The sequence below is a fragment of the Lycorma delicatula genome, chromosome 3, assembly GCF_047948215.1.
Source record: "Lycorma delicatula isolate Av1 chromosome 3, ASM4794821v1, whole genome shotgun sequence".
In the NCBI taxonomy this organism is placed as follows: Eukaryota; Metazoa; Arthropoda; class Insecta; order Hemiptera; family Fulgoridae; genus Lycorma; species Lycorma delicatula.
In genome coordinates, this window is record NC_134457.1 from 13,954,521 (window position 1) to 13,980,041 (window position 25,521).

The 25,521-nt window shown below is 33.3% G+C and overlaps 2 long non-coding RNA genes across 2 annotated transcripts in view; one reads left to right on the forward strand and one right to left on the reverse strand.

The window, feature by feature from the left end:
* LOC142321394 (uncharacterized) overlaps window positions 1–25,521 on the reverse strand; it is a 203,617-nt gene that overhangs the window by 135,294 nt on the left and 42,802 nt on the right. The gene's annotated exons all lie outside the window — the stretch shown is intronic.
* LOC142320848 (uncharacterized) overlaps window positions 4,987–25,521 on the forward strand; it is a 52,546-nt gene continuing 32,011 nt past the window's right edge. The window contains exons 1-2 of the long non-coding RNA XR_012755488.1: window positions 4,987–5,076; window positions 21,009–21,203. This is a non-coding gene — a long non-coding RNA (uncharacterized LOC142320848). The remainder of the gene's footprint in view (window positions 5,077–21,008; window positions 21,204–25,521) is intronic.

Sequence of the window (25,521 nt, forward strand, 5' to 3'; positions counted from 1 at the left end):
TTATTTTCCAAGTCAAATGTACTATTCTCCATCAGAATACCGATCCTATTCCGTTACAGGTTGATAATTTTAATCTGTTTATCAAAGAAACTTGGGAACTTGCGTTCAGAAAAGTAAATCTGACCGGTACCTTTTGTACGTCAAGTATTTTACACGTGTCGCTGACATAAGAAAGACCGAGACAGATGCAATATATTAATAAATTAATGAAATTCTTTTTGTCGCTGTGAAAAATACATTATGTATATTCGATAGGGAAATCGTAATAAGTGTTGCGGTTTTGTCTTTTTCCTAATTATGTCGTCGGTAGGTGTTGAATCGGATGAATTATGAGAATTTTACAGCGTTAAATTATTTTGAAACAATGCTATACGGTCGTGATATAATAATAAATAAAACCGATTATCAGAAAAACTTGAAAAGTAGTTTATAAAAAGTCGCGTTACATTATACGCCTTTTGAATAACTTCTAGATGTGCTATAACAATCTGATATGTTTTAACAAATCCGATCTACTACACGATAAATATTAAGTAATATTTTCACGGTTTCAATGATATTTTATTTTATCGTAATATTTTCATAATTATTAATCTATTACAAAGTAACATTAATAAAATTATTCCGGTTGGGATCACGTCAAGTTATTTTATTTTCTTTGGGAGAAAATGAAAACCGGTTTTTATTTGTAGTGCGAGTTACTTCAAGAATTTTTGCCGTAACTTTGTCATCGTAAAATGGATTTGAATAAATAAGACGTCATTTTCTTCGCAATACCCTTAACTTTCTTTGTTACAACATTTAAATAAAACAGCCGTCACAAAGATATTAACAATAAAAATTATTACAAGACCACCATTTTGCGATGGATTGAGAGATTACGTTTTTATTTTTGTAAATTTAAACCTCTAAATACCCCAGCAGTACAAAAAACATCATCACGATATGACTACCCGTACCTGAAAAAAATTTTAAGTTAAAAATACAAAAAGGATAGCCTGTAAACTAAACATGTTTGGACATGTGCAAGTATAAAGTTTCTTTCTTCATTTCATTTATTTTCGTTTTTTTATTAACGCTCTGTATACTACCTGCATTTAGTACTGAATAAGAGAAGTACGAAAACTAAGATTCATAGGCACGCTCGCATATTTGCGAAAAATAAATTAAACTTCTAGCGTTCAGGAACTACATTCTTCGCGCGTACTATAAATTTTAAACTTCTGGGGATATTTTTAAATTGGAAAACAGAATTTAGTACATTATACATTTAAAGTAACGGTTTCACGAGGAGACAGCGTTAAAGAGATGAGTACCGGTTTGAACTATTTAATTAATACTTTGACAAAATCGTATAGCATATACAAAAACTGTTCTATCCTATATTCTCTGAATTTTAAGTAATATCGGTAAAAGTAAAAAAGAAAATTTGATTTAAATAAAAATAATTAATAAAAATTTGCTTCGTAAACAACCGGTCGAGTAAATTAAATAAAATTAGAAAATTCATTTTTACAGTTGTTAAGAGTTTTTAACATTTGTAATTTATTTTAATTTTATTGTAAAATATTACTGTATAATAACCAAAGAAGTAGTAATTAATAATCGCGGCAAAGTATATTTAATCGGCGTAAATGTATAATCAGGCCGATTAAAGTTGTAAAACGTTTTCTGTACATTTTGTGTCTGACGAGTCAGAAATTACGGTATACTTGTCGCATAACATCTGATGATACATTTAAAGCCGACTTCTTTGCTTCGTTGACCAAAATTTTAGTACTGTAACAATATTTTAGTAGCAATCGATCTATAAAAAGAGAGAAAATGAAACTAAATTTTGTAGTAATTATATGATAAAACTAAAATAAATTACGAATGTTAAAAACCTTTAATAAGAAAACTTATACCTGTAATATATAAGTTTTAAACCGGTCTTACGTACTTTTTTCTTACCTTTCTTTCTTTTTCCTGTTTAGCCTCCGGTAACTACCGTTTAGATAATTCTTCAGAGGATGAATGAGGATGATGTGTATGAGTGTAAATGAAGTGTAGTCGTGTACATTCTCAGTTCAACTATTCCTGAGATGTGTGGTTAATTTTGAAACCCAACCGCCAAAGAACACCGGTATCCACGATCTAGTATTCAAATCCGTGTAAAAATAACTGGCTTTACTAGGACTTGAACGCTGGAATTCTCGACTTCCAAATCAGCTGATTTGGGAAGACGCGTTCACCACTAGACCAACCAGGTGGGTACTTTTTTGTTACCTGTAATAAGAAATAATCTTAAAATAAGTTATAAACGTTAAAAATCGATTTAACTATTCGGTTTTCCATTAAACAATTTTTTTATTTAGATTAATATTTTAGAAATTTTTTAATACGATTATTCATAGTTAATTTCTTTTTATTAGTATTTTTATAACAGCCGTATAATCATTTTAATATACTGTAATAAAAGTGTATTCTTACAAGAAAGCTGAGAGGGATTAAATAACAGCCGATTAAACAAGATTGTAAGATGTATATGATATTTATTAATGTGAATATCAATTGTTACATTTCATTGTATCTCTTTGTTTTTGTTTTGGACATAATGGACTACGTTATTTTAACAGATTCACTTTTTTCTCCCCAGCTCCATCGTAATTTCCCTGATATATATATGCGATATGATGTTTTTTATTCCGATAAAAATGTCGCGAGAAAGTTTGCAACAAGTTTGTACTTTGCCAAATGCCGAATTTATACTTTGGCATAAAATGTAAATTATTTATTTATTAAATACTTTTTCCCTTTTTTACATTTTAATTTTCTCGTAACGGTACCGCGTAAAAAAGTACAAAAATTAAAGTTATATTTATAATGTAATTTAATTATTATTATAAAAAATCTCTTATAAGATGTATTCCTAAGCTGAAAATCGTGAAAAATGTTTTAAGTGCGGTGAGACGCGACGAATTTCACCGGTTACATCAGTTATGCCAGATTTTATCATCATCGTAATGTACGTCAAATATTCAAAGAAAAATTTTGAAAAAAAAAATCTAATTTTTTATATTTTTTTTTAGGAAGGGGATAAACTCACCCCTAGATATAAAGTCTTTAAAAAAAATCGGGTGGAGCTGAGTCGGGGCGTACGGTTGTTGGTTTAATGTGAAACATTACAGACCTTGGATGAAGTTCCTCCGAGCTACAGACCGACCGATAGGAGAGCCACCGTCGTATCTTTTGAATAAAACTGAAAGACTCCGATGGAAAATTTTAGTCCCTTCGTTTGGCCGACTCTACAGATAAATTAGTCGGTCTGTGTGTCTGCGAGTCGTTTTTAGTATATCGGATCGAAACAAAAACGAGGAGACATCGATTGCGTACTAAATTTAATTTTAACATGAAACAGACGCTAAATGTTACACGATATTTATTTCGATTAATATTCGACGACAATTTTGTTCAACATCGGTGTGTGATATGAGAAGTAAGAAGCATAACGTATAATAAGCAGCGGTAGAGGTGCTCGCGCCGTCGGCGTCGTTCACTGAGCGCGCCGTGTCGGCTTTGCGACGTTCCCGAAACAGTTTCGCTTTCTCAGTACCGGACACTGGGGTACCTGTGCGCGGTACCTTTCCGACGATATGCGTAATTTATATTTCCGACTGGCTTTTGCGCGGGCTGAGGCTGACATATTGAATTTCTGTACTTTTTTACACGTTAATATTGTCCAAAATACACTTATTATTACATAAATCGATCTATCTCGAAAAACTCTAAACGCAGACACACGAATCACCGCGCTATAACATCTAAATCGTCAGCTACACCGAATGGAATTGGGCGAGAGCGCCAGTTTTGGTCGATCTGTGCTGTGCTCCCTTCCCGCCAACCCGCTCACCAGTGACGCAAACTCAAATTCCTATCGGCGAGCTGACCGTGTAAGTTATAAAATGACACCGCACGAGACTAATAGTCAGGGAGTTCTTAAGGCTGGACGATGCAGACCTTTTCGTTACGCTACAAATTTCTGTTCTGGTACCCGTATGTTTCGGTGTGATTTTAAAGATGTTTCGCGTCAAAAACGCCAAAATATTGTATAAATATATAAAAAATATCAAAATCGATCCGACTGTTAACGCCAAAACTCTGTTTCAGTCACACGACTCTGTGAAAACCTTTTTCTGAATATCTAAAACGAATTTTTAAATAAAAATATAGGCGAGTAAATACAAAATAAAAAATTATTACGGTAATATATATAATTTTTCTTTTTTGAGAAGACGGGCACCGACTGCTTTGATCATTTTGTCCTATGAAAACGGAATATTGTAGAGTATGAAAAATACTGTTCCCGACCGGGATTCGATTCAAACCTGGGACTTCTGAGTGAAAGGCTGTAACCCTACCGCACCGCTACGGAGATCGGCAAAAGATATTTAGAATATAAAATAATTTTTTTTATTCTAAATACCTCAGTTATAAAAAAAAAAAACGATAAAGATTTATTCAAAATAAACGATCGGAAATTTATTAAATTAACTATTTTACGTTTTAACCGCTAATTAATTTTTTCTTAAAAGAGGTCTAAGTTTATCCCAGCAGTTATTCCGTTCAGTTGTAAAGAACCCGAGTCGGTATACAAGTCAGGTTGACGGTGTAATTAATGCGTAAAAATTATTGCGGTAATTAAACATTAAAATATCCTCGTTAACAAATTATGCGATTATATCGTTAAAATTTTTAATATGTAATAAAGTAAATAATTCTATAAAATAGCAAACAAAATCGTATATCAACTAAACGTAACTATATATAATTAATGCCCTTATGAAGTAACAACGTTATTCACTATACGTGTGTCTGCATTAGAACGTTGTTAAAAGTTAGTCAGTTGTTAACTGTATTTCGTTCTTTCAAATCCCGCTATGAACGCTGTTGTTTTCGTGATTACTCAGCAATTTTCGGGTCGGTAGACGTCTAGTACTGCGTACGTTTTAATTTCAACTCTCGGTGAATGTAGTCGGTTATTATTAATGTGTTCCTGTTTTGATATGAACAGACGCGTTATGAATCAATTATATTGTAAGTATATATTTATTTTATATTTGTTAAATAAAATTTATTTATTTATCGATAATAGATAGATTAAATACGCTTTATTTGTAATCGTACATTTCTGTTTAATTCGTCGTATGAGTTTTCTTATATTCTATATTAAGCTATAAAGAATAGGGGGCAATTTAGTAGACGTTTAGCCATATTAAATTACATGAAAAACTTTAAAATAATTACGTATCTTTCTTTCTCTTATTTATTTAATTTCTTAACTTTTGAAATTTTTGTTTTAAAAATCATCTTCGAGTAGAATATTTATTTCGATATAACGTTAATAACACCCGTTCAAAAATTACAAATGCCTTCTTATGTTTTGAAGAAACTTTTAAAATAACATTTATACATGTAGATTTAAAATTTATCATCAGCAAAGATTTTTATTACGTTATATCAAAACGATGTCTAGTCATTTTAAAGTAAAAATGATTCTACAAAACGGCGGTTATTTGTATAATATAAATTCACATATTAACAACACGCCTTCAACGATTGTTTTATTTGTTAGGCACCTAATCAGTGGCGGCTCGCGTATAGGCACTGTGGAACTGCAGCACTCCCTATTTCCATTTGTTATTATCATTAATACTTAATATAACGAGTCCTTTTTTCTTTATACTTTTACAATATATAATCCTTAAGCTTAATGTCAGTACTCATCCCCCCGTTTATATAAAAAAAAAAAAAATACAAATTCCCAAAACGTCAAAACCATTATAAAAATACAAAAAAGGCTTACTTGTTAAAAAAAAGAGTAGCGAAGCGGTTTCCTCAATACCTTCTTTTCAGAATTACACGTACAATTATATCATCATACCTAGCTAATTTAAATCGAATATGACACTTCCCCTGTGAAGTAATTTATATTTTACCCGTACTAAATTACGAAATTTTTTATCAGGGTATTATGTAAATTTTGACAGCCATAATTCGAGTGAAAGGCGTTTTCGACGCATAATTAAAATCTTAACGAGTAACTTACGTCAAAAATAAGGTATATTCTAAATTTCATCAAAATCGGAGGCGAATCCATAATTCTTTATAATTTATCGATGAGAAATTATACCCCAAAATTATTGTTTATAACCGGCGATACTCGTGTCAGTCTTCGATGAGGTTTCTTTCGATTATTAAATTATCGCGTGAATTAAATATCAGACATATTATCCGATAATAATAATTAGTTACCGTCATAAATTTACCCTTGAATCTAATCCGGTAAAAACATTGTAAGAAAAATCATTTACGTCGGGCGAACGGTTTTTGAGTTTTAGTAGACGTTCATACAGAATGTCCTTAAAAGGTGAGGTTGAACTCTAGGAAGCGATTGTACTTAAGATACTGAAGAAAAAATCTCCACTGAACGTAGATCCGTAAACGCATATTTTTCTGTACGTCAGGAATTTTGTGTTTTTTAAGAAAAAAATTATTTTTCAAGAACGGTTGGAGATAACGAAGTAAAATTTTGTACTTTATTTTAAACTGATATTTTTTATTAGGGAAAAAAATAACGATATTCTTCGTTGACAAATTTCAAAACGGCGGTGGTTTCAATTTTTCAATCTTAAATATCTTAGGATTTATCAAATTGTATTGTATTATAAAAATCGTGAAACATTTTTTTGTTTGTGAACAAAAAAACCTAGTCGTAAAATCCGACGACAAACAACAGAGTTATTCCAAAAATTAGGCCTAAATTGATAAGGCGGCATATTGTTTTTTTTTTTTATTATCGTGACTCACCCGATAACTAAATCAATTTTTCTAATTAAAATTATTAAAATTAACAATTTTAATCGTAAACCACGATAATAAATCGGTAAAAAAAAACGAAATTGAAAAAGGTGAAAGGGGAAAACGAGAGAAGGAAATTGAAAGAAAAAGAGAAAAAATAAAAGGGAAACAAGTAAGGAAAAGCGAAATGAGGGAATGAAAGGGAAAGGGGTTAAAAGGGAAAGGTTAAATTTTGTGAAGTTTCGTAATATTCATTTTGTTAATGTTTTATCAAAGTTTCAATTGTGTTCATTTACTCTCTCTCTCTCTCTCTCTCTCTCTCTCTCTCTCTCTCTCTCTCCCGATTTATAAATCTCCCGATTTATAAAATTATAATTAAAATTAAAATTAAATTTAATTAAAATTAAAATTAAATTTAATTAAAATTATAGATTTATAAATCTCCCGATTTATAAAATTATCTTTTATTTTGTGTGTTTTAAATAAAAACAGGAATGCTCCTCAAACTTCAGCATCTTGATAGGAAGAGTATAATATTTTGTTTAAATAACCCAAAATATTGTCTATTAATTAAATCTGATATTTATGGTATATAAAATAATATTTTGTCGATAAAATATTTTTAATCATAATTTTCAGCTAAACCACAGATTTTTTTATGAGAATAATTCAAAATTTTTTGTTTTAACTAATCGTTATTACCTTTTCAAATTGCAAAACAAAATCGAAGCCAAAAAAGAATTTATAAAAAATTTCACTTAAAATCTAAAACTAAATAGCCCGTTTCGATTACTATATATCAAATTTAATAACGTATTAATTGACCTCTGATGCCGAGTAGGTAGAATATTGGCAATCGATACAGAGGTCCCGGGTTCGAATCCCGGACAGTCAAGTCATCTTTTCATACGCCACCAATTTCTTTCATTTGATATATATATATATATATATAAAATAGTATTTACTTACTATAACACTAATAAACTAATAAATATCAGTATTGTACGTTCCGACCAGTACTGTTTTATTTATTAATAATTTTGTTTATTTTTACATTTTTTTTTATTTACGTAATTTTTCCGTAGTGTACTGTTGAGGGTTGTTTAGTAATTAAAATTACAATCTAGGTTTAGATACCAATATCGGGGTTTTTTAAAAGTAATCTTGTCGCCTAATTTATTTCGGTAACCGATTTAACTTAATTTTTACATTCCCGGTTATAGCGATATATGTTGCTAGACCGGCTGCAGCTGTAACCGGTATACAGATCGTTAAAAAAAATTCTAATAAAATTGGTCTTTTTTTAAGGTTTGGGCCTTAAGAAGATATTTTTTTTTTAAATTTAACAAAAAGAAATAGATTTAAATAAATTGCAAATAATCTGCATAAAAATCTTTTTATTCCGACGCTGCCAAGTCCAAAAAATCTGTTTTTGAAAGACTGACGTTTGTGCGTGCGTACGTTTGTATTTACATCGGATTGTATTTGGTCTTAATGTGGATCCCGTAAACCGATTTTCTTCATAATCGGGAGATAGATACTGCCTTTAGTGGGGATGGGTTTGGAAAGAATCTATTAAACTTTTACAAAAATTGGAAAAAGGGACAGGGGTTGTTCGACCGAAATAAAATTTCAAATATTTACCGGGTAGCCCACCGTTCTAGTGGTTAATTCGTCATCGCAAATCAACCGATTTCGAAGTCGAGAGTTTAAGATTCAAATCCTATTAAAAGCGGTTACTTTTATACGGATTTGAATACTAGATCATTGATGCCGGTATTCTTTGGTGTTCGGGTTTCAATTAACCACACGTCTCAGAAACGGTCGACCTGAGACTGTACAAGACTACAGTCAATTTACATTTATACATATCATCCTCTGAAAAAATACCTTACGGTGGTTCCGGGGGCTAAATAGAAAAAAGAAAGAAAATATCTTGGGGAAATCTAGAAAAACATTCTTCTTTCAAAAGTCGAGCTTTTATTTAAATCAGAAACTAACTAAACTTTTTAATTAATATTCAACCTCTCAAAAAATTATTTTACATATTTTTCTTTTTTTAGCTATATCTTTCTTTAGAAAAGGAGTTAATGGGAGTTTTTTGCCTGTTTTCTAAATAGATAGGCGTGCACACCGGTATAAAATGTTTTTTCCCGTCCCGGTCCAACGGTCACTTTTCCCACTGTTTAGCCTCCGGGAATCAGCGTCAGGCATTACTTCAGAGGATGATATGTTTGAGCGTAAGTGAAGTGTAGTCTTGTACAGTCTCAGGTCGACAATTTCTGAGATAATTGTGGTTGATTGAAACCGAACCGCCAAAGAACAACGGTATCCACGATCTAGTATTCAAATCTGTATAAAAGTAACCGCCTTTATTAGGATTTGAACGTTAACTCCATTCCAACCGCGTGCGTTAACAAAATATATTTTTTTATTTTTAAATTTATTTTAAATTTAGATCCGTCTCGGTAGTTATACATCCATTTAGAATGTAAATGCCCTAAATTTTTGATAGCTCTTACCGTTTAAAAAAAATTAGCTAAAAATTTTATTCCTTTCCTGGGAAATTACAGTTTTGTTTATTTATACATTTTGGTTGTACGTTAGTGTTTTTTTAACGATTTTAAAAATTTACTTTTTTTAATTTATTATTACCACTTCAGGAATATTTTCTTCAAAATTATTTTTATTACAACCGCTTCCCCTTGAGTATGGCAGCTCCCAAAATAAAAAACATAATCTTATTTCAATCGCAAATTTTTAACTATCAAAACAAACTTGTTAAACAATAAAGTCATTGAAATAACTTTATACACCTCCCTTCATATGAGAGCTCCTTAATTTTAAAAAAAGAAACGGAAAAAAAATATTTTTAATTTCGATTTTAATTTATTTAAAATCAATTTTAGTGAATATTTTAATCGCTAAAAATATCTCTGTTGCACGAGCACCGAAATTTTTAAAAAAAGAAAAATTAATATTCGAAATGTAATATGCTAATATTAAACGTTTGATTAATATTTCGTTAGTCGGGCATCTTGAATTCAAAAATTAATATTAAATGTAATAAAATAGTAATTTTATTATTTAATAAAAAGAAAAGAAAAAATTATTATGATACACGTTCATTTTAATACGTCGATGAAGAAATAACTGAAGCACATTTTTTTTCGGTTGATATTTTTTAATTGAAAAAAAAGTACAAAATAACAAATAATTACAAAATTTTTTAATACATTCGTAGGTTGTATTTTTTTTTCTTCCTACCGGCTATTGAAATTTACATTTTTGGGTTTTTTGAATATTCGTAAAACATTTTTTCGTTTAATATTTTAAGTAAATGTTGTATTTTTCGTTCATCATAACTTTACTCTTCCGGTTTTTTTCCAAAAGATATAGTAGAATCAACAACCGTAAGCATCGGTTTGATTTTGAATTTTGTAAAGCGTTTTCGTATTTCTTTCGTAAAATTTGGATAAAGTTTTACGACATTAAATGTTGAATTACGAATGAATTACAAATATTTTTATTACGGTTGTAGGATAAAATATTGGTGATGATAATTCTCTCTCTAGTAATCGGTCAAAATTAATTCTTGCCCGGATGCGTCTGATAAAGTATAAAGATTTGATATGTTGTATAATAGCATTCAGGTCGAGCACGAATTTTTATCGGTCAAAATTTGTTGAATTACAATCTGTAATTTTCATTAGTACGTTATGATTTTTTAAAAGAACAGGGATTACGATCGGGTGGAATTTACCGCCTTAATAATTGTCGGTTGTAATCGGTGTGAAGTAGGGATTTTTTGATCGGTTGGGGACGTTTTGAAGTCGGGACTTCTGTTTAGCTATTTGCTAACGTAATCCGTCGGTGTAATAAAACTTCTTTTTTTTCAGTGAGTCAGAGGAACCCCGTGGGCGAACTGTCGGACTCGCTAACAGGTTCCGCATGATGTTATTAGAAGTGCGTGTGTGTGCCTGCGGCCTATCGACTGAACCTCCTATCTCACCAACCCCTCCTGCCGTGGCCGGACCCGCAATTAAGCATTACCACGACTCTGGGTGGTGCCATCGTCTCTAACTACCAGGATAGAGCGGTACCGTGCCCGGCTACATCATTCCCGGTAAAACTTAATTGTAATTCGCCACATGCAAGGATGAATATGTATTGTCATCGGTTTATTTAGACTCGTGTTCGGATCGTATTTCATTATTTTTATGCGCGTTAGGTGGCCGTTACGAAGGAGCAAATGTTACATAAAGTTTCATCGAATTTCACTATTATTAAAGATTAGTGAACGCCTGTATCTTAATTTCTTTTACATATTCCTACGTTAGCCTCTGCTATTAGAAAATTATTAACTTTGTACGCGTGTATTTTTAGAATTACCCGTTAAAATATACTTGCGTTTGAAAAGTAGAATGATATAACGTTACCCGTTTGGAAATATTTATCGAGTCGAATATTTACTGTGGAATTTCATTAATTTTTAATAATTATATTAAAATATTACAGCGATTTATTTCAGATTAAGACTTTCAATATATACCGTCAAATTTGTTATCGCGTTTGTTTTGAATATAAAAACCGTAACATTTAAAGCAATAATTTTAGTCCGCGGTCCGACGTCTACGGGACGCCCTTGGTTAACAGCGTTGCGGTAGATTTTAGAGCGAGGGTGGACTCTATGTGTTCATAGGTGACGAATGATTGTCGATCGCTAATGGATTGTTTAATTGTACGCCGTCTTGACAGTTTAAAATAATTTTGTAACGTAACACTTGTAAGTTATAACTTAACTTTAAAGATGGCAAACGTAAACTAAATAAAACTTAAAATAATGTTCATCCGAACAAGAACAAGAGGGAGTCCATCCGGACACGACCGCCTTGAGTCAGGTGTGAGTGCAGATCGGTATAAGACGCTAGGTACAGTGCTCGAGGGAGCAGCTAGTGACGTACAGTCGCGTGACCTTAGTTTGCTGCGGGCACCGTAGCCGCCTCTAGGTTTCAGCATCCGACGGAAAGAGGGGGTGAAAACGTAACAGTCCGTATTAAAACGGTCACACGATAAAATTATATAACCGCTGCGATTCCAAAAAATCGAATGACGAATCTCCTAGATTTTTCTATGAAGGGTAAAATTCGATCGTCAGATTTTTTCCGGGAATAATGAAGCCGAAGATATCGTTCGGTATCCTTGTGATTTCATTTAAAATTTGATTTTGGGAATTTTTTTTTTTTTAGCTAAACGTTTAATAATAATAATAATAATAATTCTAGACGGTACAATACCGTATGAAAAAAATGTAATTTCTATTAAATAATTAAGCTAAAAAGCGATCTACGTAGCGATCGTGTAGCGTTTTAAAGGGAAAAGGGAATTTACTATCGGGAAAAAGGGGAAACGGGAATTCCCTGAGGTAAAAGGTCAAGTTTGGGCCCGATTCTTCCAATTATATCTGCTGTTATATTGTCGAACTTTTTAAGTAATTAGTAAAGAGTTGAATCGCGGTATACTTTTGAATAGCTTTCTTTTTCGTGTTTTAGCCTCCGGTAATTACCGTTCAGATAATACTTCAGAGGATGAATGAGGATTATATGTATATTTTTATTTATTTATTATAATAAATAAATCCTTTTCCAAATATCGGCTGATATTTGGAAAAGGAAACAAATCAGCTGTAAATACTTAATTAAGAAATCTGATGTGGACACCACATGACTTCCTTGTACGCCTATTAAATTACATATATCCTTTTTTTTTTAATTGAAAAGTACATCAAATTTTATTTTATTAATAATTTTTTTTTGGAGTCTGATTCGAACCTAGGTGCCTTCCCCTTGTAAGATCCAAATATTTCATTAATTAATATTTTATTTGGCTATAACATTGGAACCGATCAAAAATAAGTATTTTTGACTTTTTCTTAATCGCAGTAAGCCGTCGTCGAGAGCTTTTCGACGATATATAATAAGCGGTACTTATTTTTATCGGTTCCAGAGTTATAACTCAATAAAATGTTAATTAATGAAATATTTGGATCTTACAAGGGAAGGGATATCGGTTCGAATCAGACGTCATCTCCTTTTACTTTCAATTTAAATATATTGATTTATTAATAATTATTAACCTCTGATTGTAAAAAAAAAATAACAATAAATAATAAGTCAATAATAAAATTAAAAAAAATCAATTAAAGTTTTATGTACTTTTAAAAACGTAAAAATGTAAATATGTAATTTATTAGGAAATCCCAGTTGGAAATTCCCTATTCCCTTGGCGGGAGTTTGTAATTCCGCAGGGGCGTCAACTTAGGTAATATTTTCGTTTTAAATATTATTTATAATAATTAATTCAAAGTTTGTTACCGCTGATGAGCAGCTGCTGGTTTGAATTAAAAAAATAAATGATTTTAAAGTGAAAAAAAAAGAGCTCACCAAGAATCTAACTATGTTACGGTGAGACAGGGTTGACTGACGCCTTAGACCACTCTGCTACAGCAACTACACATGACGGTTCGTGAAAAATGTTGTATATAAGTTGCGCGGGAGAAAAATGAAATTTATTAGTATACTTGGACCATCTTAACACTGTGCGTGCGTGTGTGTGTGTGTGTGAATTAAATTTGTTTTCTCTAATTATCATCCGTCATAGTCCGGTAAAGCGTTACTATACACCGCCCTCACAAATTCCTTCAGTACCTTTCTAATCAGAATAGGAAATTCGATAAAAATTAAGCCGATGATAACAGACATTCGCTCTTCAGTATCTTAGATTACACTTAACTCGTTGCCGGTTTTGCAATTTCACATAAAATAATGCTGTTTTTATTTATTTATTATTTTTACATATCTATTTTATTACGACTAATGATGTCCTAGTATATATATATATAATAAACTGTAATTTTTGATGCAAAACATATGTTATTATGTATACTTTCTTTTTCGTGTTTTAGCCTCCAGTAATTACCGTTCAGATAATACTTCAGAGAATGAATGAGGATTATATGTATATTTTTATTTATTTATTATAATAAGATACTGTAGATTACGTATAGGGAATTATGATAATTTAATTTAAATATTATTTAATCTTATTACATTAACAGAAAAGGGTGGTAATTATAGAAAAGCCGTTTCAATGGAACAGCTGGAGATTACAAAAAGAGGCGGTTGTTAGCGGCTGCGGTTGCTAAGCGGTCTGCAGCGAGCTGCGCAGAGCAGCAGTGCGCATCACGTTATCCCCTCCACGCCAATAATAACAGAGTAAGAATGTGCGTCTAGCCCGGCAACATACCATCAACCTCACACCAACGCATACACTCCCGATTACTAAGTTTACAGTAAGCATATTTACAATTGAAATACGCGCGCACACAAACACACAGAGAGAGAGAGAGAGAGAGAGTGAATATGACAACAGAGTACATATGTACACTATATATATATATATATATATATATATAGTGTACATACACATTAACACATACACATACACGCGCACGCATAGACACAGATAGAGAGAGAGAGCGAGAAAGTGTGAGAGAGAGACATTGACAATTGACTATTTAAAGTACACACACAACACAACACACACACTTGCTCTCTCTCTCTCTGAGAGAGCGAGTGACAGGGACAGAGCGAGGCTGTCTGTCTTGCCGGCTGAGAATTCTTTTTTAGTTCATCATTCCTGACCCTATCTTGGGCGAATCTCGTTTTTAGTCGTGAACGGTTTCTCTCCGTCATAATGTATATGTCGGGTATACGGAAACGCTGTAAGTTTGCATTTCGCCTGAGACAACGTGAAATCGGATTTCGTACTTGAATTTCCGAAAAACCGGCCGACCGATCGCTTTCAACAGTCTACCGTATTTTCAACTCGATCCTACTATCGGTTTTGGTTCAGTTAACGGCACTGTTCTATACCGATAACGGTTAGAGATAATCCATTTATAGTTGAAAAATCGGATTTCCGAGCCGACTTTACCTACTGGGTAGCTTCCTTTTCTTACTCTGACGCTCGGTTCGTTCGTTTACGATTATTTTATAAATCAGCCCTTAAGGCCGTTTTTCAAAACTTAACTGCCCGAACCCTCGTCGCGCAACAAAAGCGTGCCTGCCGTCAAAAAATTCAGCAGAAAATCTAGTATTTTTTGGTTTTTTTTCGACTTTTTAACTGTGACGACAACGATTTTGGAAAAATCGCTTCGACGCGGTAAGGGCGTTTTTCTAGGCTAAGGGAGCTTTTTTGCCGATTTTTCACCGCCAATAACTCGGCAACCGTTAGGCCTATCGATAGGTGAAAAAATATGCCGTTCCGATTCGACTCGGCTTCCGAGGTCATTTTTCATTTGAGGTGTAATATGTAGTATAAAGGTTGCCAGGTGGGAGAAAAAAGTGCCGGCGATTCAAAATAATTCTCCCTCTATCGCTCATAATAATAAAAAAATAATTATTTAAGTCAGTGTAAGTGAAGATTTTAAATTCCTTATTTATACGCGTTAAAAAAATCACTAAGCTTGAAAATATTGTCGGTAAAGATTGCTATTTACTATTAAAAAATTACCTTATATGAAATATTTTGGTCCTGCAATTCTGCGGGGGCGAATTTCGCTCGCGCTATTATTTCGAGAACGGTAGCCGCTAGACGCGTGGGATTAGGGCCGATCGATCCGGGCGATGGAAAAATTCCTTTCGGGTTAAGAATTTTAAAATGGTGTTAAAAATGCCGTAGGGCACGCCGTTTTCGAGGTACGCCCTTTTATTTATTTAACAAAATAATGTCCGATCGATCTCGTTTCTTATGTATAATATAAACAAAATAACATCGGCTGTCGATAGTAAGCTATTACAACTATAAAAAATTAAAAATCATCCGCTTTCTTTGAAAGTAATGATGACTGATCGATGCAGATCGCCGTAATAAATTTACACCGTTAACCGAATAGCTATTAGATTACGAAAACCAACAATAATTTTAAAGGTTGAATTGTAAATAATGATCGTTGCGTATATTAAATAACGATCGACGATATACACACATATCGCTGAAAGTAATGATGACCTACATCGTCATCATAAATTTAAAATTAATCGTGGTGTTTGCGGTTAAAACATGTTTTATTATGAATTTTTCAGTGGATCGACTGTTTCGACATGTGAAGAACACTCATTCGTCATTGAAAGTAGCCGTTCTTTAATGTATTCGAATAAAGAATATTGATTTACATACGCGACCGGTCCCAGTGTTGAACAGAGTGAAGGTGTCGCTTGTACAGGTGAAAGATTTCCTACGCTTTAGTGGGGTGGCCTACTCTGGGTAGAAGACAACGGGTAATCGCTTCAGCCCTCGCTTTCCTTATTATGCCCGGCGTGAAATGCTTTTTTCTTGAGAACGGCAATGCCGTTTTGTGGGACTTGTATCTCGTATCTTGTCGCATTCGATCCTTTGTTTACGGCAAATAAGCAAATGGACATGTATAAATGTCTATAAATATTTTATTGACTTTTTTCAAACTACTTTTTCTTCTTAAGTAATTAGAAATAAAAAAAAATATCGTATCGGCTGCGATTATCTATCGTGTTTTAAAATAAATATCTAAACTTCAATCGGGTTTAATGTAATTCTTAATTACAAAAAATTGTTCGGCTCTTCTTATGCGATGTTAGAACAAACGGTTAAAACCGGCAAGTTTTACTTTAGTAAAAATCTAAAGCTATCGTGAAAAGTCGTTTCTCCTCAATGTATAGACAAATGTAGCATGTTCATGATTTCTGGTAATAAAAAAAAAAAAACGTTGTCTAAATATTTTGTTATTTGGATCGCTATATCTTACAAACATATCTGCAGTAAACTTTCGTCTAGTCGCTTTCCACTCTCGGGTGGACCCGAGAGTCTTGTTGCACCGTAACACCGACTTTTGTAGAAATGAATTTTGAAATCCACCACCCGTCCATTTCTGAGCACCTTGTTAGTTCATTATACCGATTAACAGACAAATCTTTATCTTAATAAAGAGAAGGTATTCAAGCATGTCCGGACAATAAAAATCTCCAACTTGAACCGACAACTAAAGTCTTTAAGTGGCCTACAGGGTAAGATTATGCATTTTCATTCAGACGAATAACAGCCATCGAGAGCAGCCTGCACCGTTTGATTTGTTTAGCATCCTTCAATTCATAATAAGATTCTGATATCGCTGCAGTCTCAAGCTCCATCAATTCTGTTAGTAGATTCTTTTGTTCCCAAAATGTTGCGACAATCGTTTTTCAGTTCAATAATATCATCTGAATCTGTATGGCTCACTTCTCTCTGATTTTCTGGCGTCATGTCGCGCTCATAATATTAGTATGAACATGAGATTATCATCTACCGATTTTAGTTTCACTGTTCGCTTGCTCACAAAAAATGAATTACAAAACACAGAATTACAAGTTGGAAACGACGATATCATCGTGTCTTTCATCGATTGCTTCTTTACCAGCGCTAAACAGAATGAAGAAGCGTTTGAACAAGTTATTACATTATAAATTCCTGATCTGTGACTTCTGTGTTATACAAGTCGTGCAAGATATATAAGTAATAACATATAAAGTTGATTTCTTTACGTTTATTATGACACGATATAACCGTTCGATGCGATGAACAGAGTAAAAAGACTAATTTCAGGGCTGAATATCAGCTATAGTTTAGTCGGCTTCGTGCTGGTATGCAATAATTTTTGAGGGAAAGGCATCAGAAAAAAAATTAAAATAATATAAAATTAAATAATATCATAAAGCTTTACTTAGATAAGTTTTAAACCCTTATCCAAAGAATAGTAAACACTTTTCGATATTTTACTTAATAAGACAGTTGCAGCGATATTTTGTTTTTTCGAAAGGCCCTCCCCCATTTCCAGTCCCATGATCCGATTTTGGCCGTTAACGAACTAGACCGAGATTTTCTGACGAGTTATTTTTAAGGAAAAATTTGAAAAATTACGGCAGTTATAGTGTTCACAAGAAATTGAAATATACATATATAAAATTTTGAGTTGACGGTGGTTTTGGGGTCTGAGGCTGTGAAACGCCAAGATATGTCGAAATTTTCCTGAAGTCAAATCATTGTACCCATTACAATACGTAGCTATCTTTTGAAATCTACTTAAAACATTAGATTGCAGAAAAAAATACTGAAATAAACCGTTTTGTAATTCGTGGGGTTGATAATTCATTCGCTTCGAAAAATAGATATTTTTCGTTTAAAACATCGTTTTAAACGATGTGTTTCGCGACACATCGTTTAATTTCGCTCTGCTATTCAGGAACGGTGTGAGGATGAGTTTTGTAAGCGGCATCCTTAAGGTATCCCCCCCACAAGAAAAAGTCAGGAAAGGATAAATCAGGAGATCGAGGGGGCCACAATCCCTTCGAAATCTATTGTCCACGAAAACACCGATACAAGAAAGTCGGCTATATGAGCCGTAGCATTGTCCTATTAAAACCACGTGTAATCTATCCGGTCTGCAGGTATAGTGTTTACAAATTGTTGCACCGTCTGTATATAGCGCTCATATTTCACAGTGCCGGAAAGAATGTATGAAGTTTCGACTGCTGATATTGCACGCGAAACACGCGAGACTAGTGCACCGATGTGGATTTCCGTACGCGAGATGCGTGAATTCTGTGCGTTCATGGTAGTTCCATATTGCTGGAACCGTGCCTCGTCGGATCGAAACCGATCGTCCAATTCATCCCCGTCCGAGTTATGACGTGAACCGCTGACAGAAAGCTACACCTTTTCCAGTGTCTTCAGGTAACGACTCGTGAACGACAGCAATTCTGCGTGAACGCATCTTTAAACGCTTGTTCCATGCCGTGCGGGCGTTACCAAAAAAGATCAAAACGGTTAGATAGACGTCGCACAGATTTCTTGGCACTAACAGAATATAAAGCTTGCACGTCGATCGACTTTTCTGATGCTACCGTTTTCGGTCGAGCGCTTTTGGCTGCGTCTATCGCATTCCCTGTCGCTTGATTCTGCCGCTTGATGGAGAACTACTTTTCTGTGAAGGCGTTCTGGGTCTGGGCGTAACTGGCACATCTAATGTATCGGGAGGCGACGAATATATTCTGCTGCATTTTGTAACCCGTTTTACCTGATTAAACTTGCAACTAAAGAATAAAACATTCTTCCGTGAGATTGTGTCGCTCTTTGAACCGTCTGTATTTTAAATAAATCGGCACTAAGATTTTTTAAATCGTTTGATAATTTATTAAAAACGGCAAAGTAAACACGTATGAAGTATTTTATAAAACTTTACGCTTGACAATTATTAAATATGTACTATACTTATGTATATTGAATTTTAAAGTATAGTAAACCTCTTTACGGTTTCCCTAAAAAGTTAAAACAAATTTTCAAAATGCATAAATAGGCTGTTAGAAAATTGTTTGGCGACAATAAATATGAATCGTGTAGATTGATATTTAGAAAATGAAATATTTTTAGTTATCCTTGAGTTTATATTTATGAATGTGCATTCTTTTCCAAAAATAGTCCCTTTTTAAAAAAATAACAATATCCATGCTATCAAATCTGATAATAGAACTCTCTTTTTCTGTTTAGCTTCTGGAACTACTGTAAGGTATTACTTCAGAGGATGATATGTATGAATGTAAATGAAGTGTAGTCTTGTACAGTCTCACATCAACTATTCCTGAGATGTGTGTTTAAATGAAACTCAACCATCAAAGAACACGGTATCCACAATCTAGTATTCAAATCCGTATAAAAGTAACTAACTGCCTTTACTAGGGTTTGAATCTTAGAACTCTTGACTTCGAAATCAAATGATTCACTATGATAAGTTCACCACTAGACCCCGACCGGTTAATGCCGATAAAGAACTTCTTTCTTTTTCTGTTTAGCCTCCAGAACCACCGTAAAATATTACTTCAGAGGATGAATGAGGATGACGTGTATAAATGTAAATGAACTAAACTCTTTAAAGTCTCTGGTCAGCCGCTCCTGAGATCGTTGTTAATTGAAACCCAACCACCAAAGAACGACGGTATCCATGATCTCGTAATCAGATCTGTAGCCGATATTAGAACCGGTTTCATTTAACTCAGCGCAATACTTTGGCTTACGACAAAGGGCCTTATGCTTCTGTTGCGATTTTAAATAGATTACCAAATCGTTTAAAAACTTCTCCCGACAATTTATTTTAAATAGAATTAAAATATTCTGTTTTACTAAAACATAATATTAATTCTGAAAATAAATTTCTAAATAATAATTGAAAATGTTTAAAAAACTCTAAATTTTCTGCACCTTATTATTAATATGTACGTAAATATGGAGTAAAATAATTTTCGTTATGCCTTCTAAATTGTTAGTTATTTTTTATACTTTGTATCTCCATTAAAATACCATAATATTATTTCATGTTTTTATTTTTTGCATTTAGGCCGACTACAAACCACACAAATGTCATTTCTTCCGCTTTCTTTTTCATTTCCTTCAACATTCTTTTGTTCTTTATATATGTTTGGCATTTATTTTTTTTTTACCGTTTCACTTTGGTATGTCTTTTCCTTCATCGCACATTTCTAACTCAATTTTACGTATTTTTTGTCAGATTAGCTTTCTATCTTTCGTTTCCTGTTCACGGATCCCTAAGTTCTGTAATTCTTTTTTCATCGTTGTAGGTCCCAAAGTTGCTCTTTTGTTCACAGATTTTAATGAAAATCTGTTTATTTAGTCGCTGTTCGTCCATTCTGTACACACGACCCAGGAATTTCAATCTCCACTTTCTTATTAATAAACTTAAAATATAAATACATGTAAATGGTTATTTTGTGACGCTAATCTGGATGGTTTTACCTTGACTTTCTACGATTCATCCGGCAAAGGCTGACACAGTTCCTTTTCTTTTTACACGGAATAGTATACGAGTACCGTTTATGAAATCATCTATATAATGTGTTGTTATGAATCGATCAGGATAAAAATTTTATTTATTTATGCTTCAGTTCAACAGAGGATTATTCTGTCTTTTTAACAAAATTTCTACAAAAAAACCTCCTTAATATTGCATAATTACAATGCGCGTGTTAAATCTTATAATTCACAATATATTACAAACAAACTGAATTATAATCTTTTTTTTCCAGATATGTTTTTTAAAGAATCTAATTTAACTCATCTTAACGATTGCTTTATTACAATGTAATAATTCAGATGAGGATATTGCAGTCTGGTATGGAATTGATATATTTACACACCGAGGGGGACCTCGGACATTTCTTTAGAAATTATATTAGAAATGTTATGATGCCTGTATATCAACATCCACTAGCTATTATAAGGTCAGTAATATATTTGTTTTTATATTATTTACTACGTTTTTTCTTAGTTTTTACGTAAATATTAGAATTTTCTGTTTAATTATATTATATTTTCTGTAAAAGACCCTGAAAAAGATATTTTAATTTTTTTATACTGTTAACAGCCTATGATTATCTTTGTCATTCTTTAGTACTTCTCTTCGTTATGATACTTTTCTATAATTTTTCTTAAATTGTTCTCATATATATATATATATATATATATATATCTTGGTCTATAATTTTGTATCCTATTTGATAGCTTTAATATATAATAATCAATCAGAAACATCTTACAAACATGATGTTACTATCATATTGACGCACGAATTTATTTTATTCTTGACGACCGACTGTAATAATTTTGATTATGGATTATTTGAATTTAAATTAACATACCTGAAGATGGAGTTACAGCTCCGAAAGTACTAGGATTTACACTTTTTAAATTGTTGGTTAGTAGAAATTAATTTATACAAAAATAATTTTCATTACAAAAATACTGTAGCCAACGTGATATAATGTGTTGACTTCCGGGACAGTTCGACTGCAGGGAAGTCCTGGATTTTATAAATTTGATTTGTTTATAAAGTGTGTTGTTAATTTATAACAACCAAATTTTGTGTTGTTAATCTATAAAAATGGTGAAATTAGAAGGTCAGATCAGAATGTCAAAGTAACGTATTATTTACTGTTAATAGATCGGTCGAGTGGCCGAAAACAAAATAAAACAAACTTAAGAAAAATAATAATGAAACCGATTTCAAAAGAAACACACTAGAGATAAAAATTGCTTTCTTAAATCTTTCAATTTTAACGTATTAGAAAAGTTGTAAATTATTTTATTTTAACGTTTTTATAATTTTATTTTTATTTAAAATAAAAATATATCTACAAAAATTTGTCAGAAAAAATCAAAAGAACCTTCTGAGTTTGACATATGGTTCTGGTATGTAGAAATCTATATTATTTTTCTGTTGTACTAATTTTCTTGAATTTTGTTTGAAAATATATCCGACAGAAAATGACAACAAAATGTACGTTAGCATGTTATTATATTATAACATTCCAGTATTAAGTAATGTTAACGATAAATCTTATGTACAAAGCCAAAATTTTGTCTGTTTTAAGAAAAAGAAATTCATTATTATACGAGGGTTATTTTTTTTTCAAGGTCGATCGGTCACGAAATTAAAATCAAGGTGATAATAAAAAATGTTTTATTTGTAACAAGTAATTACATAGTTACGCTATTTCTTTACATAGTTGCAACTCCGATTTAGACATTTGTCGTAGCGTGGTTCCAACTTTCCAATACCCTCGTCATAGAACGGAGTCGCCTTTGTTTTCAGCCGTGTTTCTACGCCAGTCTGCAGCTCGATGTCTGCCAAAATTTTGTCCTCCTAGCCGGCGTTTCGTGTGAGCAAAGAGGTGAAAATCGGACGGAGCCAAGTCCGGGCTGTATGGTGGGTGATCAAACACTTCCCGACGAAAACGCTGCAGGAGCTTCTTTGTTACAGCCGCAGTGTGCGGCCGAGCATTGTCGTGGAGAAAGACAACGCCTGATGACTACATTCCTCTCCGCTTATTCTGAATCGCCCTTCGTAGACGTTGAAGAGTCACGCAGTATGAGGCTGCTGTGATGGTCGTGCCGCGTTCCATGAATTCCACCAAGAGAATTCCATTCCGGTCCCAGAACACAGTAGCCGTACGCTTTCTGTTGGAGAAGGTTCGCTAGAACTTCTTTGATTTACCGGGAGAATGAGAATGCATCCGCTGTTTGGATTGTTCTATTGTTTCTTCAGTTTCGAAATGGACCCGTGTCTCGTCCATTGTGACAATTTTGTTCAAAAAAACTTCTTCATTGTGGTAACGCTGGAGAAACGTTAGGGAGGCCTCCGTTCTCATTGTTTTGTGATGGTCGGACAGCGACCATCTCAAGAACCCATCTCGCACACAGTTTACGGTACTGAAGTCTCTCACTCGCAACGGTGTAGAGAGCTGACCTTGAAATTTCAGGAAGCGAATCGCTCAATATAGAAATTGTGAACCGACGATTTTCTCGAATTGCCTCATCCACTCGCTCAACGAGATCATCGGTTGACACTCGCTTCCTTCCCAGACCGCCTGCATCATGAACATCTGTACGTCCTGCTTTAAAGTTACTGCACCATTCTCGCAATTTGCTGTCACTCTTGAAGTTTCAACGTACACATTACTTATTCGTCGTTAAATTTCAGCTGTATTACACCCCTAAGCCTGAAGAAATCGAATTACCGCACGCACCTCACACTCGGCGGGAGATGCTATTGTTGTAGACATGTTTACGCGCTAGCTGCGTGTTCAGAACAAAACGAAGTGACGCGGCGTGATTGAAGGCCTTACTAGAAACGTTGCGTAACACATATGCGCAAAGGTTCATCCGATTTTTGCGAGGGTTTTTATTTCGCGACCGATCGAACCTTGAAAAAAAATAACCGTCGTAGATATAATATGCCAAAGTTTGGTCAAATTCGGTGGAGTAGCTCTGGAGATACGAAGTGATTTAGGGTGTGAGACTTTTTTTTTTGGTTTGTTTTACCTCCGGGTCCGCAGTTAAGCAATTCAATCCGCAGAGATGAGATGAATGTTTTGTATCGTGTGTGAAAAATGCCATGCCTGACCGGGATTCGAACCCAGGACCTCCGAGTGAAAGGCCGAGTTGCTACCACTCGCGCCACGGAAGCCGGCAAGGGTGTGAGACCTAACACCGAACACACACACACGTACATACCAACAACCGGAAAATTTCCATCCGGATTTTTGTTTTTTCCCGGTGAAAACCGCATACCCCAAAACTGGACCGATTACTATACTTTCCCTTCTGTAGTTATAGCTCTGTTATAAGCGCAAGGCGGGAAAGTAATAGTAAATATTTATATTTTCAGAAAGTGGAATAATTAAAACCTTTCGTATCAGTTTAAACGCATTAAATAATCCGAAATGTTTTTCTCTTGCCAAAAACTGATGCACCGACCATATAAACAGATTTAAAGAAATCTCTATTATAAATACTTCTTTTATTTATTTCTTGTAACAGATATTTCTTGTAAAAATGTTTATAATTTTGTTATTTGCTGTTCAATTGCGCAAGAGATAAAACATATTCGTTATCAGAAGACAATATCACTACGACTGAAAGCTTGTAGATTCTTTTACCCACCTACTCGACGTACACCACCATCACCACGTTATTTCCACACTGCGCCCACATCACCTCTTGGACGCCAAACCTAATTGTTCCAAATACGATTTAATTTTTAATGTAGAGCGTTTTTCTAAATATGTTTGTCTATTATTCAAGATTATAGAGAGCGAAGTAAGATTATAATAAATAATTGTATAGAATATAAGGAATAACGGTCTTCACCGCTAGCCTTAACTGTTATTTCATCGACTAAAACCATCGTTCCATGTTACGATATAACTTTATTAATAATAATTAAAGGTTACTTAACGATCACATTCTTTGTTTTTGCTACAGCTTGTAGCGAAAAGCAGGACTCCTTATTTCATTTTCCCTTTTACAGTGGACTTATTAACAAATAGAAGATAACGAAACGATTTTATAATCTTTAGATATAAACCTGAAGTATAATTTGAATAACAGTGTTTGCGTAGCTACTTTATTGAATGTTTAATAAAGTTAACTCTAGCAGCTGCTTATCAGATGTTTACGTTTCATATAATCCCAAATTAAATTAACTTATTTTCTCGTCATGCGTCTCCGTATTTGCCCGGGAAATAATACAGATTTTAATGAAACTTGTAAAGATTACATACATGCTTTCAGCTATATTATTAAAATATTTATAGGGTGTCCAACCACTTATAATATTGTCAGCATGACAAAAAAAAAAAAAATTAAATAAATTGAGAAATATTTAAAAAAAATTTCTCACTTCTCTCTCTCTCTCTATTTATCTATCTATCTGTGTCTGTCTCTCTGTTTCTCTCCTGTGAATGTGTAACTGTTTGTGTAAGCCGCGCATCAGAAAACAGTTTTCTGTTTATCGGTAATATTGTGTGTGTGTATTTTCGGTGTTAGTCCTCGCATATAATATTGGTTAAAAACACATGTATTTATATTTATGTACATACGTAAATAACTCCGGGGTTCGCCTCGGCCGACCTGGACTGCGGGGGCACCCTCTAGCACCCAATTAGACGGAGGGGCCAGCTAAGCGAGCCCTGACCGACTAGTATATATATATATATATACACATACATACGTTATGGAGTCCTTTATGGTTTATAAGTT